At 47.6% G+C, this 14,703-nt stretch overlaps 1 long non-coding RNA gene across 1 annotated transcript in view; it reads right to left on the bottom strand.

The window, feature by feature from the left end:
- LOC132591711 (uncharacterized) overlaps nucleotides 1–78 on the bottom strand; it is a 76,290-nt gene extending 76,212 nt beyond the window's left edge. The window contains exon 1 of the long non-coding RNA XR_009557112.1: nucleotides 23–78. This is a non-coding gene — a long non-coding RNA (uncharacterized LOC132591711). The remainder of the gene's footprint in view (nucleotides 1–22) is intronic.
- Between the last annotated feature and the right edge of the window lie 14,625 nt (nucleotides 79–14,703).

Genomic DNA, 14,703 nt, shown 5'->3' on the forward strand with positions numbered 1-14,703 from the left:
GGGCGGGAACGCAAAGTCCTACCTTGAGCGCCTTCGCGGCCAGCCCCGTTTGCTTTTGCTGCTGCTGCTGCCTCCTCCTCCTCCTCCTCCTCCTCCTCCGCCGCCGCCTTGTCTTCTGCTGCCGGGGGTAAGAAGGGAGTGCGACCACCCCCCTCCACCTGCCCTTGCGCTGCCGCCGCTTCTGCCGGGCACTCTCGTAGGGAGAGGGAGCAGGGCCGAGAGAACAGGCAGCAGGCACACTCTCTGGCGCTCTCTCCCTCCCCCCCCCCGCTGTTATTTTGCAGCCTGCAGTAACGAGCTCTTTCTGTCATTCCTTCTCGCAGCTCTCTCTCTCCCTCTCTCTGTCCCTTTCGCAGAGTATACCGTAGTAGGAGCTGCTACTGCTGCCGCTCAAGAGCCGCGCGGCCAGCAGCGGAACGTTCCGTCCGAGAGAACAAAGCGGCCAGTGGCAGGCACCGCCGGCCCGCCAGCCAGCCAATGAGCAGCCACGAATGGCATCAAAGGGGAGCTTTACCTGCGCTCCATCCTTGCCAAGGGCTCTGGGAGGAGGAGGAGGAGGAGGAGGAGGAGGAGGAGGAGGAGGAGGAGGAGGAGGAGGAGGAGGAGGAGGAGGAGGAGGAGGAGGAGGAGGAGGAGGAGGAAATAAATAGATAGATTAGATAGATAGATAGATAGATAGATAGATAGATAGATAGATAGATAGATAGATAGATAGATAGATAAAGAAAATAAATAAATAAAAAAGGAAGGACGAAGGAAGGAAGGAGGGGGCTTTCTTAGGAAGTAAGGGAGGAAAACATAGGAGAAAAAAAGCGCTAGGTTTGGTGTCAATGCAAAAGTGATGCCGGGTGCCCCCTAAATTATGGAGGGGGCTCCCCTCTCCCCTCTCCCCTCCCCGCCTCCTCGTAGCCTTTATGCCCCCTCTTTCCCCCACTTCGGCTGACTCAGCCAGGGCAAGAGGAGATTGATATGGTAATAAGACCGGGGTGGCCATACTTTCTCATTACTGTGGTAACAGAGGGGGGTATGGGAGTTCAGGACAAAGGCCTTCAGCGAGGAGAACAAAACCAAGGGCTCGCCCTGGAATGTCTGCCGTTTCTCTCTCTCTCTCTCTCTCTCTCTCTCTCTCTCTCTCTCTCTCTCTCTCTCTCTCTCTCTCTCTCTCTCTCTCTCTCTTCCTCCTCTTGCTCTAGGTTTTTTTTTTAATTGAAAGCGCCCATTTGCAAGCCACAAAGAGACAAGTCCGCCGCGGGAGGGGAAAGAAGAGATGAGGAGGGAGGGATCTTCTTGCCTTAACGCTGTCTGCCCTGAAAGCTTCCCCCTTCATAAAACATGTAGTAAATGTCAATACACACAAGCTCGTTAAAGTTACCCCACACGGCGTTTTAAACGGGAGAAATGCTGTGTATGTCTATTGAAGGGGGGATGGAATTAGGTTATTGGAAATGAGTTTCGCTTCCTACCCACCCACCCTTTGCCCATCCATTCAATCTTCCCACCCAGCTAGTAGTCCAGTGGCTCTAAAAGCCTCCCTCTCTTTTTTTTACTCATTGGAAAAGGGCCCCCTCCCCCCCCATTCAATCATGGTAAGCTTAAGGCAGATAAAATGGGTGGGAAAACAGGAGTAGCTACACTGGTTGTCCCAACTCAAGAGAGGGGAGTATTGGTGACAAACAGGAGCCTGTGGATTCACTCTCAACTCCCTTCTAGGAAGATGTTTAAAAGAAGTTGCTTAAGTTAACACTACCCTGCCTGAGCTGCAAAGGCAGGGAGGCATCCCCTCCCCACCCTGTCACCACCAGCAGCCTCTCTGATGCCCCCCCCCTTTTTACTGGACCACTGCTGCTAGGGACAGTCTAAGGATAAGTAGCGTTCTGGGAAGGGAGTGTTTTACACACACACACACACACACATACACATTCATTTTTTTCATTGCTGCCAATTTGTGGCTTGTGCGGGATCGTAAAGCCTAGCAGTATAAGAGGCCTGACTGTTCCCAGACATTCCCAGGAATGTCCACAAAAACAGTCATGAGCTGCCTCTCAATAACTTTGTCACTTCGGCTCACTCCCCAGCAACTCTGCTGTCATAGCAAATGTGCCTCCCAGACATTTTGGACTACAGTTCCCAGTGTCCCTGACTACCAGCCAAGCTGGCTGGGGCTAATGAGACTTGTTGGCAAACAACATTTGCAGGGCACCATGTTAGTTACCCTGATGGAGCAGCATGCCTGGTAACGGGACATATCACATGTAAGTTTGGTTGGAAGAGTGATTTTAATTCACTCTTGCATTTCTGTTTGCTCTTTTGGTCACTCGCCTGTGAGTGAGTCTAGTGCTGGGTATGCCTGGGGGCATGGATCCAGCTGCTCCCAATCTGAAGGATAGCATTGCTGGAAGTTATTCATGGGAATGTACTACACTGTTTAATGTTCATAATGTGGTGTTCATCATACTGGAGAGATGTGGCAAGTTTAAGCACCAGTTTGTACATCATCCTTGAAAACTCATGTGCTGAATCTTAAGGATATTTACTCTGAAGAAATTTAACTGATTTCTATGGAACATTCACTGGTGTTTGGACTCATAATTGCAATCTTAGAATGTGGTGAACAGAATTCTATACAGTTGTGATTGTTGACACAATCCACTTTTGCAGAGAGATGTGGATCTTGTTGCGCCTTCTGCTTAATCTCAGGTAGGGATGCAAAGGGAATGTGTCAAGTCTCTCCAATCCTCTCTGGTGTCTCCTTCTTGCAAGAAGGTGATATAGGGGGACTGGAGCTGCACACCTGGAGTGCATCTCTGGCTACAAAAAAAAAAGTGTTCTCCTTCTGCAGCACAACCTCTCTACCCATCCTTTTTTAAGGTCTCCTGCTTCCACAGAATGAGTGTGAGTGGGGATCTATGTTGTGTTTTGACTCAGGGCTTGGGAAAATAGAGACCCTCAGTTTCTGGTTACGGCACAAGAAACTGTCACATATGGTGATTCAGAGACATGTCCACAAAGGGGGGGGGGAGAGGAGTTAGCTGCAATGATGAGAAACTGGCATTTACCATGCTTGTCTGAAGTTGGGTTGGGGTTAAGGGCTGTAGCTCAGTGACCTAGCATATGTTTTGCAAATGGTTCTCTAGGTTCAGTCCCTGGCATCTCCAGGTAGAGCTTAGAAAGGCTTCTCTCTGTAACTCTGGGAGCCACTGATGTCAGTGTCAGCAGCGGCACATAAGGAGCACCCTTCTGGTGGTGACACTGTGCTCTTGAGGAAGGGGCTGGAGCAGCAAAAGGCAGCTGTGAGGTCATACAAATCATAGAATCATTGATTTGGAAGGGACCCTGAGGATCATCTTGTCCAACTCCCTGCAATGCAGGAATATGCAGCGGTACCATACGGGGATCGAACCTGCAACCTTGACACTATCAGCACCATGTTCTAACCAGCTGAGCTATCCAGGCTGAGCTCTGTGAACACCTGTGAGGCTGCCACCACTCTGCATCCTGCACAGTAGATAACAGATGAATCAACGGGATGATCATTACCATTGATCTACCAGCGGGAAGAACTTCAATAATTTTGATGAAGTCTATAACAGCAGATGAGTTTAATTGCAGAGCTTACATTTGACATACAGTATACAGGTTGCCACTTTAGGGAATGCACCCTTGTATCTGGGACGCCCTGTAAACTGTGTGCCCATAGGAGAAGGGGCAGGATGAAACTACGTGTAGTGCAATCTGAAGGGAAGGGACATACAAACCGTGCAGAAGTTAATTGTGAAGCAGTTGGGGGTATAATTGACATGCTTTGCCCCTGGGCACCATAACTCTCCTTATCTAATGATATTAGTTGGCTGCAGGCTCTCCTCTGATTCTGCCTAGAGGCTAAATCTGGCCTATATTTTTCCAGTTTTAACATGTCAGCAATTTCTCTCCTGGAGACCAAAACACTGTCCCATCAACGCTCACATTCTCCAGGCACCAGCCAGGAGACAGGGTGGGCTAGTGATGGTGACCAAATGCTAATAATAATTCTGTTTGTGCAGTACTATTAACACAATGGCCCAAGCACAAGGGAGTACTTTACTTAAGTTGGTCTGCAAGCTCATTGTCACAAGGTGGAGAAATGAGGCTATATTTCAGAATATGCTTGAGGAAGTTTATACAAAGTTAATTCCCTTTATCTATATGAGCATACAGATCTTGTGAGTCAAACAGTTCTAAGCAGTGTCATCATAATCACCCTGTGATCCCAGCCCATGCTGCTGATATGATTGAATGGCCCCAGAACATACATATGAGTAAATTAGGGAGCAATCCTAACCTCTTCCCCAGCCCAGAAGGGCATTACAGAGCAGCAGAGCCACCACTGGGTCTGCAGCCCTTCTGCACATTTTGCTTAAGATAAAAGGTGAGGGCACTGTGCCAGCCTGGAGGCTGATCACTGGTGGAGGAAGAGGGGGCGGGGGGAGTGCACCGCCCCCGGCACCACGATCCCGGTGGGGTGCCATCACGGCTGCTCCCCCCACCGCACAGGCAGCTCCCCACGCCCCTGCGGGCGGCGTGCCATGCCCCCAGGATGCGCGCCAGTCACGCCCCCGCCTGCTCTCTGCCCCCGGTGCCGGAGCATGAAGCTCTGCCACTGGAGCTGATGCAGCTCTTGCGTCTGGATCTGGCTCAATTCCATCGTTTTATTAATTTGTTTGATTTATTGAATTTCTTCACCCAAGGATCGCAGGGTTGTTTTAAAATATAATCATGCGATGGAAGCGAGGCATGCACAGGATCCGACGGATTCTGGGCTGGCTCAGCACCATTCCTGGAAATCCCCATTTCAGGACTTCCCAATGGTAGCAGTTCTGCCAATCCACTGACTCATTCAGCAGTGGAAGGGAGAGCACTGTACCACCAGAGTGTCACTGGCATCACTCCATGAGCAGCAGATGGCAGGAGGCCAGGAGAGCTGAGCAAAGGGACACCTTCACCCAATCCAACACTGCTGCCCCCAGCCCAGCACAATTTCTGGATTGCTCCACTGCCCCTGGGCCTCTGGTCTCCAAACTGTGTAGAAAAACCGATACACTTAGGGATAGGGAAGGCACACAAAAGGTGTTGGCATGTATGTAACATACCCTACGGATGTGTCTAGGCCTAAATACAAATCAGCCACTCAGAAATGCAAAGAGGCTGAACAAAGGGATCTAAAGCTGAGAGGCACAATGTAATCTTCCTTAAAACAAAAACAAAACATACCCTATAGGCAAGCCCTTTGGGTGGGTATGATCCTTGGGTACTGGCCATCAGCAAACATGGCACTAAATGACAAACCTCTGCCCCAAAGGATTTTGCAGTTTGAAATCAACAAGTGGGGCAAACAACAGAAGGAGTGGAGGCTGTGATAAGGGTAGCAAGGGATGAATGCGAACAACTGATGAATGTGAACAAATGCAGTTACACGTACTTAAACTTGTTTACAGCTGGGGATGAGGATTAAAGAATTAAGCCAAAGTCCTTATGGAATAGATGGGTTTTTGAAGAGGAACACGTGGAAATCAGTTACAGGCATATGGGGCAGTGTGAGACAATGGGCAGAGTCAACTGAGAGAACAGTAGACTTTAGGGCAGAGAGTCCTGGGAGAGAGATATTGGAAAACAAGCATGGGCATAGCCAATTTTTTTGTTGGGGGCCCACAGGCCTTTTGTTGGTGGGGGGCAGAACTTCAGTTTGCGATGTATTTTTATTGATTTTTATTGATTTGCGGGGGCAGCTGCCTCTCCCTGCCCCCCCTAGCTATGCCCATGAAAAAAGGGCAAAGGCTGCGTGAAGAACCTTAAAGACAGACAATGAGTCTGTGTAATGTATGAACGCAAAGGGAAAGCCAGCGTAGGGATTCGAGGAGGACTGTGTGACTGGATAAGTCACAGAAAAAGCTCTCCCTATAGAGGTGAGAGGACTGAGGTGCAACATGGGGAGGCCAAAGAGGTTTCAGTACAGTAGTTAAAAGCAGGAGATGAACAAGAGCATAAACCAGAGAAATGCTGCAGGTATGAGGTGATGAAGACCCACTGGCTGCCCTGACCCAGCAGTAGTAATGGCCTAGGAAATGCTAAGGAAAACAATGAAGCAACCACACTGGAATTTTTAAAAAGAAACCAGCGAACTTAATCACATGTCTTAGTTACATCCTGTTTGGATTACTGTAACGTGCTCTACATGGGGCTGCTTTGAAAACTTCTCCGAAACCTCAACTGGCTCACAGAGCTGCAGCCAGATTGTTGACCAGGGTTGGTTATAGGGCACATAAGACACCGTTGCTGGAACAGCTGCACTGCCTCCTGGTCTGTTTCTGGGCACAATTCACCTATAAAGATCCACATGGCTTAGGTTCAAGCTATCTGAAAGACCATATTCCTTCATATGAATCTGCCCAGGTTTTGAGATAATCAGGGAAAGCCCTTCTCTCCGTCCTGCTACCCTCATGGGCATGCTTGATGGGGATTTGGGAAACGGCCTTCTCGGTAGCTGCTCCCAGACTTCAGACCTCCATCCCTAGTGAAGCTAGGCTGGCTCCCTTCTTGTTGTCCTTCCACCGGCAGGTGAAGATCTTCTTGTTCCAGCAGGCTTTTGGGAATTGACTACTTTTAATTAAAGGGCTGGTGCCATGCTGTTTTTATTGTAACTATTACCGGTAGCATGTTTAAAACAGTGTTTTTTTAAATATGTATATAGTTTTAATTCTATCACTGTTTAATTGTATTTAATGATTGGTTTTTCTATGTTTTTAGTGGTTCTTGCTTTTATTTGAAATCCGCCTTGTGTCCCACCAGGTGGTATATAAATAAATATAATGATAATGATGATGATGATAATAATAAATGGAACACCCTGGGCTAGGTTCTACAAATATATGGCCTAGTTCAGATGTACATTTTCTGGGAACCGTGGTTTAGTATCACTTAAAGGGTGATGGGTGATGACTCAAAGGAACAGGATATACAGCCTTAAATTCTGTTTATACTAAGTGAAAGCAGAGTTGAGTTTATGAAATGGGGAACTGGTTTAACTTTTGGTTAACTAATGGGGACCTTAAACCATGTTCAAACTGTGGGAACCAAACTAACTAGGATGATCACACCAACACACCAGGACACAAAGCGAGGAGGCGAAAGGAGAAGCATGGCATCCATATGCTTGTTTCCAGCTTGTTAACCTATTATTTAACAAACCAGAAAATGTATGTCTGAATGGGGATCAGTTCACGGATCAGGAGACTTTGAAATTGTGGGCTGATTGGGACAACCTGCGTTCTGGAGGTGAGTAATTGCATGACTGATGGACAGTCCTATATTCATTTAGGGGGGGGGAGCTACTTTCATTGTTTTTAAGCATAACTTGGAGAGAGAGAGAAAGAGATTATTCTTTCAAAAAACTTTTAAGAAGTACATACCGGTACATATTTTGTGGTTCTCACTTTTATCTACTGGCGGACTTGGGAAAGTGGGGAGCATGAAATATATACTGTATATTCCGGCTTATAAGACGACTGGGCGTATAAGACGACCCCCAACTTTTCCAGTTAAAATATAGAGTTTGGGATATACTCACCGTATAAGAAATACGACCCGACATATAAGACGACCCCCAACTTTTGAGAAGATTTTCCTGGGTTAAAAAGTAGTCTTATACGCAGGAATATACAGTACTTTTTTTTTAAAAAAAGGACCTTATTTCAGGGCAGCCTTCCAGATCCAGTATCCTTGTTTGTGGGGAAAGAGTACAGGATATTTGTTGTGGTGTCATACCTGTTTATTTTCAAAAATACAGCCTGAGCAGGTGGGAACACAGTAGGCACACAGACTGGTGGTGTTAATCCAAAAGCAGTGTTATTGTAGCATCCCAAGATTCTAAAGGGAGAGAAGGGAGACAGAAACCTCTTAGCAACCTTTCTCTGCTGGCTCCAAAACCCCAAAATCTTTCCCTTTGTCTGATCAAAATTCAGACTGTACATGCTGTTCCTTTCAGCTTCCACCCTGTTGGTAGGTGTGGTGCTAAGGTATTTTCCACAATGGGTTTTTAGGTAAAGATAAGGCATTAAGGAAACAACTATTGTTCAACAGCACATAGGGTAGCAAAGCCTTCCAGCGAGACAGAATTTAGAAAGCGAGGGTTATCTCTTGGCACAGTTGAGCAGCATGAGCCGAAACTGTGTAATTCTGAAAGTTATAATGTTCTTAATAAATGGATTGTGTTGAAGTTCCCTTGTCCAGTCATCAGAGTGTTTTCACCAATCCAAATCAAATTTACTACATTCATCTCAAAAGTTTTTAGAGAAGCTTAACTTGCTTACTTGGGAGTAAGTCTCACTGACCTCAGTGGAACTTTCTTCTAAGTAGGCATACCTCATACTTTGGCCACCTCATGAGAAGAGAAGACTCCCTGGAAAAGACCGTGGTGTTGGGAAAGATTGAGGGCACAAGGAGAAGGGGAAAACAGAGGACGAGATGGTTGGACAGTGTTCTCGAAGCTACGAACATGAGTTTGACCAAACTGCGGGAGGCAGTGGAAGACAGGAGTGCCTGGCGTGCTCTGGTTCATGGGGTCACGAAGAGTCGGACACGACTAAACGACTAAACAACAACAGGCATACCTCATATTACACTGTAAAATGTCCTCTAGAAGCAGGGGCGTAGCCAGGATCAAAACTAGGGAGGGGGCAAGCCATGGTCGTTGAGGGGCGGGGCCAAGGCACGGGAGGGGAGGGGCCATGAAGTGGGGACGTGGGCGGGGCTACAGGGCCAGCGGGCCCGATGACATCGTGGTGGCAGCGGCAGCAGCCACCTTGTTCTTCTGGGGATGGCAGTGTTGGCAGCTACCCTGCTTGGCTGGAGAGGACGGGAGGGTCGGGCAGGCGAGAGGGGGTGGCAGGGTGGGCGAGGCAAGGCACGGCCGCAGCCACGACGGCTCCGAGGCATTGCTGCATATCAGCATAATATTTCAACCATGTTGTGGGTTCAAGCACCACCTTAGGAAAAAATTCCTGCATTGCAGGGGGTTGGACTAGATGACCATTGTGTTCCCTTTCGACTACAATTCTATGATTCTATTGATATATTACCATAGCATATGCATCATTCTGCTGTCTTGAATTGTCCTACTCCTAGGCATAGCAGCCAACTCCTAGAGGCCTAGGTGCCTCCCCCCCCCCAATTACTGGTAAATACCGTATTTGAAAGAGTCATCCACCCCATGTTGATGGGCTTTCTATGTGGGGCTTATCTGCCCCCCGTATTTTATTAAGGATGGAAGAGGGAGGGAAGGAAGAAATAGAGAGAGGGATAACTCATATTTGTGGGTGCCTCTGGGACCCCTAAAAAAAGCTCACCCAAATTTTTCCTCCTCCCTAAAAAAGCTGAACTATGACCTGAAGCCCTAAACAAAAATGGGCCTCCCTCCCTCCTAAAAGAAGCTCAACAAGTTTGACCTAAACCCCCCAAAACAGGGCTTCCCTTCCTTAAAAAAACTCAACAGCTTTGACCTGAACCCCCCAAAAGGGGGTAGATCACTCCCAGTTTTAAACTCTGTGAGTAGATCAGAGTCTCTTGGGAGGTGGCCACCCCTGATTTACAGTATACAGATGCAGGAGGAGGGGCAGACTGGAACACCACTGCTTTTTATAAACATCACTGTGTCTGTCAAAGCTACAGCCCCCCTTTCTTATTCACTTCCTTTTAGCCTTGCAGAGCCACCTTAGTCAAATTGAATCCTCTGCATCCTCATTAAATCGCCAATAGAACTCTTAATGCGATCCCTGAATGCTCATTAACAACTTCCACTGAAGAACAATAGGGTGATGTGGTGAGCTATCTAATCTTGCCTGGGGATATCTGCTCCATTGTCTTAACTGCTTATTTATTTGATGTGTTTTTGTTACAGCTGTGTCCCGTCCCCGTCCCCCCCGGAAAGCGGAGTTTGAGCTGCTCTTGCTAAAGCAAAGCCCTTTCCACTTCAGTTTTTGGAGGGGAAAAGTGCTGGTTATGGTCTGTAAAATACATTATTTTTTTGCTTCTGGGGGGGCAGCCGCCCCCCTGCCCCCTGCCTACGCCCATGTCTAGAAGTTACCATCATGGGATGGGAGGTGCTTTTCTGCAGCATTATCCAGTGGCGCTGCTATCATTTTTAAAGACCCAACTCCACTGGTAAGATTAGAGGTGACAACTGGGCAATAATGAAAGACCATAGGAAGCTGCCTTATACTGAGTCAGACCATTGGTCCACCTTGCTCAGTATTGTCTACATGATTGGCAGTAGCTCCCCAGAGTTTTAGGCAGGGGACATTCCAGTTCTATTTGGATGTGCCAAGGACTTAGCCTGGGACCATTTGCATGCAAAGCAGACAGAAGTGTGAGATTCTAGGGCAGGGGTCCCCAGACTACGGCCTGGGGGCCGGATGCGGCCCAATTGGCCTGCCAATCCATCCCGCGACGACCCCTGCCAGCCACCGGCTGCTCTTATGGCGCGCAGCGCGGCAGCGCTCTTCTGGGTCGGGAAAAAAGCGCCGAACATCCTTTGTGCGCATGCGTATGGGCCTCTCCCGACCCGGAAGAGGTCATTTCTGGTGCACTTCCGGGTCGGGGGAGGCCCATATGCATGCGCACAATGGATTTTCGGCGCTTTTTCCACCCTGGAAGCGTGCCGCCGCGCCAGTAAGCGCCCGTGGCATGCGCACGGGCGCGCACTCCCCCGCCCGCCGGCCCGCACAGGCGCGCGCTCCCCCGCCCACCGGCCCGCAGCGCGATCGGCGCGGTGGGAACCGGCCCAAACGCCGGTAAGTCTGGGTACCCCTGTTCTAGGGGTTCCAGGTGAGGCACAGTGGAGGCTGTGGTGTCTTTATGATATGTGGTTTATTTACACACATATACAACCTGAGCCTATGATGGAGGAGCTCACAGCATCAACACCCCAAGAGGGCCATGCTTCCCCCATAGCTGCAGTCTTGGAGCCAAGCAGAAATCAAACACCATTCTGTCTCTTTGGCTTCCCAGTTTGCTGATTTGCTTCTAGCTCACACCACTCCAAAATTCTCTGCTCAAAACTCTGGCTTTGTCCTTCTAACTATCCACAAGTTGTGGGAGAGGGTCCCACCCATTTGCCGTCTCACACAGAGCCCCTTCCTTTCTTACCTTAGCCATTACCCCATCAGGAAGCTAGCCTGACTATTTCAAGAATTAGAAGGGGAGCTCAGGTATTAGAAGGGTCTCAGCATTCAACTACTTCCCCCCCCCCCAACTTGTAACAAGATAGATAGATATAGATATGGACATTGATGCATGTTCTTCCCATTACTCTTTCCACTGTCTCGATTCAGCTCCCTCGTTGTCTATACCCATTTTTGTGGAAATTTAGACTGCAAGGTCCTTGGGGCAGTGATATATCTTTTTTTGTTCATGTTTCTCTGGAAAGCGCCATGTACACCGGAGGTTTAAATTGGCCTCCATTTTTTCATTTCCATGACCAAATTGCTAATCGCCAAGCATTGAAAAACTGTCTGTATGATAAATCATTACTGGAATTTTGTTTTTAAAATTCCTCTACTAGTTTGGTTAATCCATAATTTCCTCTAAGATGCATCCACTGTTACTCCCATTTCCTTGGCTACATAAGATTTTTTGAGGGTACACCTTGAGGTCTTAACCGAGGTTTTAACTTGTTACAAACCCACAGGATAGAATTAAGAACATGGTTATGCAAAGTCACCTCTTTCTTCTGTGGTCTTAATGCCCATACGAGGCACTTCAGTGGATATCTGCAGACCTGCTATACTAGCTATTATTCCTCCTAGCTTCTAACCACACTGACATCACTACAAGTTGAGGCAGCCCTGTCTTCAAAGCACTCTGCTGGCGTAAACTCCAGGAAAAGGATTAGTTTATAGCTTCGTAGACACTGAGGCAATTATGCCTTGTGTGAGAGCTGGGAGCATCTGGATTCGGATAATTTAAGTGATTAGAGAAATCAGGGAAGCAGAAGACATTTTGGGCAAGGGCAGCTGCTTATTATGCATATATATCCATCAAAAAGAAGAGACAGAAAAGCATGTACGCTTGTGGCAGGCGGCGGGGGGGGGGGGGAGTAGATAAGAGTAGACTTGCTGAAACTGGCTTAAGGGAACAGGAAAGCCACATGAGTTTGCCAGGAATTCTGATACCATGCAGGAAGGATTTTCAAGTTGATTCTATAATAATGGTCAAAGAATACAAAGCAAATTCAAGAGTAGGCATGCAAGAGGATTTTCTTTTCTTTTTTACTTTGGTTCATTGGGTAGGCACACAATTTCACATATGTGCTGGACAGGGAGCTGAAGCAAATGTAGGTAGTCCGATGAGTGTATAATAATGTGTGTCTGGCTCTAAGTGTCTTATGGAAAAGTCAAGTTGGACATAAAGAACTTATTGGTTACACGGGCGTACGTTAGCTGCAGCATATCTTTAGTGGACAGTTTGCAAATCCAAAGTAATCAGGTACAGTGCTAGTAGAATAAATTCAAACGGCTGGACAGCTTTGGTATTCTGCCAACAACAACAACATCTTAAGGTAAAATCACAGTGGAATTTTGGATTAGGCTTCTCACTGCCCACCCAATTTAGTTGCTGGAGACCTCTTACCTTGCATTGTCTTGAATATGGGGTGTGAATTTCTTATGCTCAATGGGGTGAAGACTATCTCAACACCACAGGCCGAGAAAGCCCCTTTTCTTCATCAGTATGAGCCTCCACACCTTTGCCTGCTAGACATTGCCACTTCACCTCTGCAGGTGGGGTGTTAAATGAACCAAAAGGTTTTAATGAGGCATGGAATTGGAACCAGCTTGCAGGTTCAGTAAACTGTGCTCCAGAGCTAAGGGAAGGTGCACTCAGATCCTGGCTCTTGGCAGCTGGAAGCTTTGGGAGGTGAGAAATGAATGGAAACACTCTGCACTGCCCACCAGAGTGCTATATGAGCTCAAAGGGCTCCTTTCCCACTTTGTATGTACAAGCAAAAGGCAGAAGAACAAAAAGCATGGAGCATTATGCCAATTCTCTGCCAGTGTGGCATCACCATAGATTTTAGTAAGGCTTTGTTCAGTTGCCCAGGTTTGCAAGGCTGAAGGCACTGGCGTAGCAAGGGGGAGGCGATGGGGCGGGCTGCCCTGGGTGCCACCCTGGAGGGGGTGACACTCGGTGCGCACCCCTGCGACTCCCAAGCCGAGCGGTGCCACTTCAGTGCCTTGCAGATGGTGCCCAGATCCTCTGCTCGCAGCTGCAGCCACGAGCGGAGGACCCTCTGTTTGTGGCTGCAGCTACAGCTGGAGTGTCCCTGCGCCGCCCCGGCACTGTGCTGGAGCGGTTTGCCGGTGCCACTGCGTGGCACGCATTGCACATTGCACAGCGCACATGCGCCATGCGTGGTGACGCTGCACATGCACACTGCGTAGCAATGCCCCGCCCCCCCGGGTGCCACTCCGGGCACCCGAGCGGCTTTCTCTGCCCCTGGCTGAAGTAAGGGCTTGGCAGAGTCCATAGAAGCCCACCTTCCATAGTGTGCATGGCCACTTTGGACCCCTAGTATCAAAGAAGAGAGCACAGAAGGGTCCGTGAAGTTGCCCATCAACAGTGAGCATTGGGACAGCAGGCACACAGGTCACCTGATCTTCCCCATTATGGTGAGATGTATTGCATTTCTGTCTCAACAATGGAAGCATTTATTTTCTTTTAAAAATGTATTAGTAGTAGTTAAACCCAAATGCAAGGGACCCAGGTGGCGCTGTGGTTAAACCACTGAGCCTAGGGCTTGCTGATTAGAAGGTCGGCGGTTCGAATCCCTGTGACGGGGTGAGCTCCCGTTGCTTGGTCCCAGCTCCTGCCAACCTAGCAGTTCGAAAGCACGTCAAAATGCAAGTAGATAAATAGGAGCCGCTACAGCGGGAAGGTAAACGGCATTTCCATGTGCTGCTCTGGTTTGCCAGAAGCGGCTTTGTCATGCTGGCCACATGACCTGGAAGTTATACGCCGGCTCCCTCGGCCAATAATGCGAGATGAGCGCGCAACCCCAGAGTCGGTCACGACTGGACCTAATGGTCAGGGGTACCTTTACCTTTACCTTTTTAAACCCAAATGCAATACAAAATAGTTCTCCGACGTTATAACACAATGTTACTATATAATAGTATTAATTTATATAAATATTATCTAAATGTAAATTTTTCTCTGTTTAATGCAGTGTTGAAGCACAGCGGGGAAGAAGACAATCAAACAGCATATGGGATGAAACTAAAGAAGATACTAAACATTTCATTTATATCTTTTTTTTGCATCCTTATGTGATTAAGTTTCTTTAAATCTCAGTATTTTCATATACAATAATATGTCAGTTTTATTTTAAAATTTTGTTTATGGCAGCAAGAACTCTATACTTATATCCGTAGCACCCAATTATTTTTTAATATATAAAATTGATGGTGTCTATTCATTTCCCCTCTGATAATTTTATAAGCACGCAACATCACATTTAGCTTTTTATTTCTAATTGTTTCCAGATTTTTCTAATTAGTTCAAGCTTCTTTTAAACAGCTTAACTCTGTTTCCATGTTTTAGCATATAATACATTTATAATAGTCGCTTTACACAAAAATCTGTGTTTGGCATTTTCTTATGATATTGTTTCCTTGTGTA

Source organism: Zootoca vivipara, chromosome 2 (assembly GCF_963506605.1).
Source record: "Zootoca vivipara chromosome 2, rZooViv1.1, whole genome shotgun sequence".
Taxonomy (NCBI): Eukaryota; Metazoa; Chordata; class Lepidosauria; order Squamata; family Lacertidae; genus Zootoca; species Zootoca vivipara.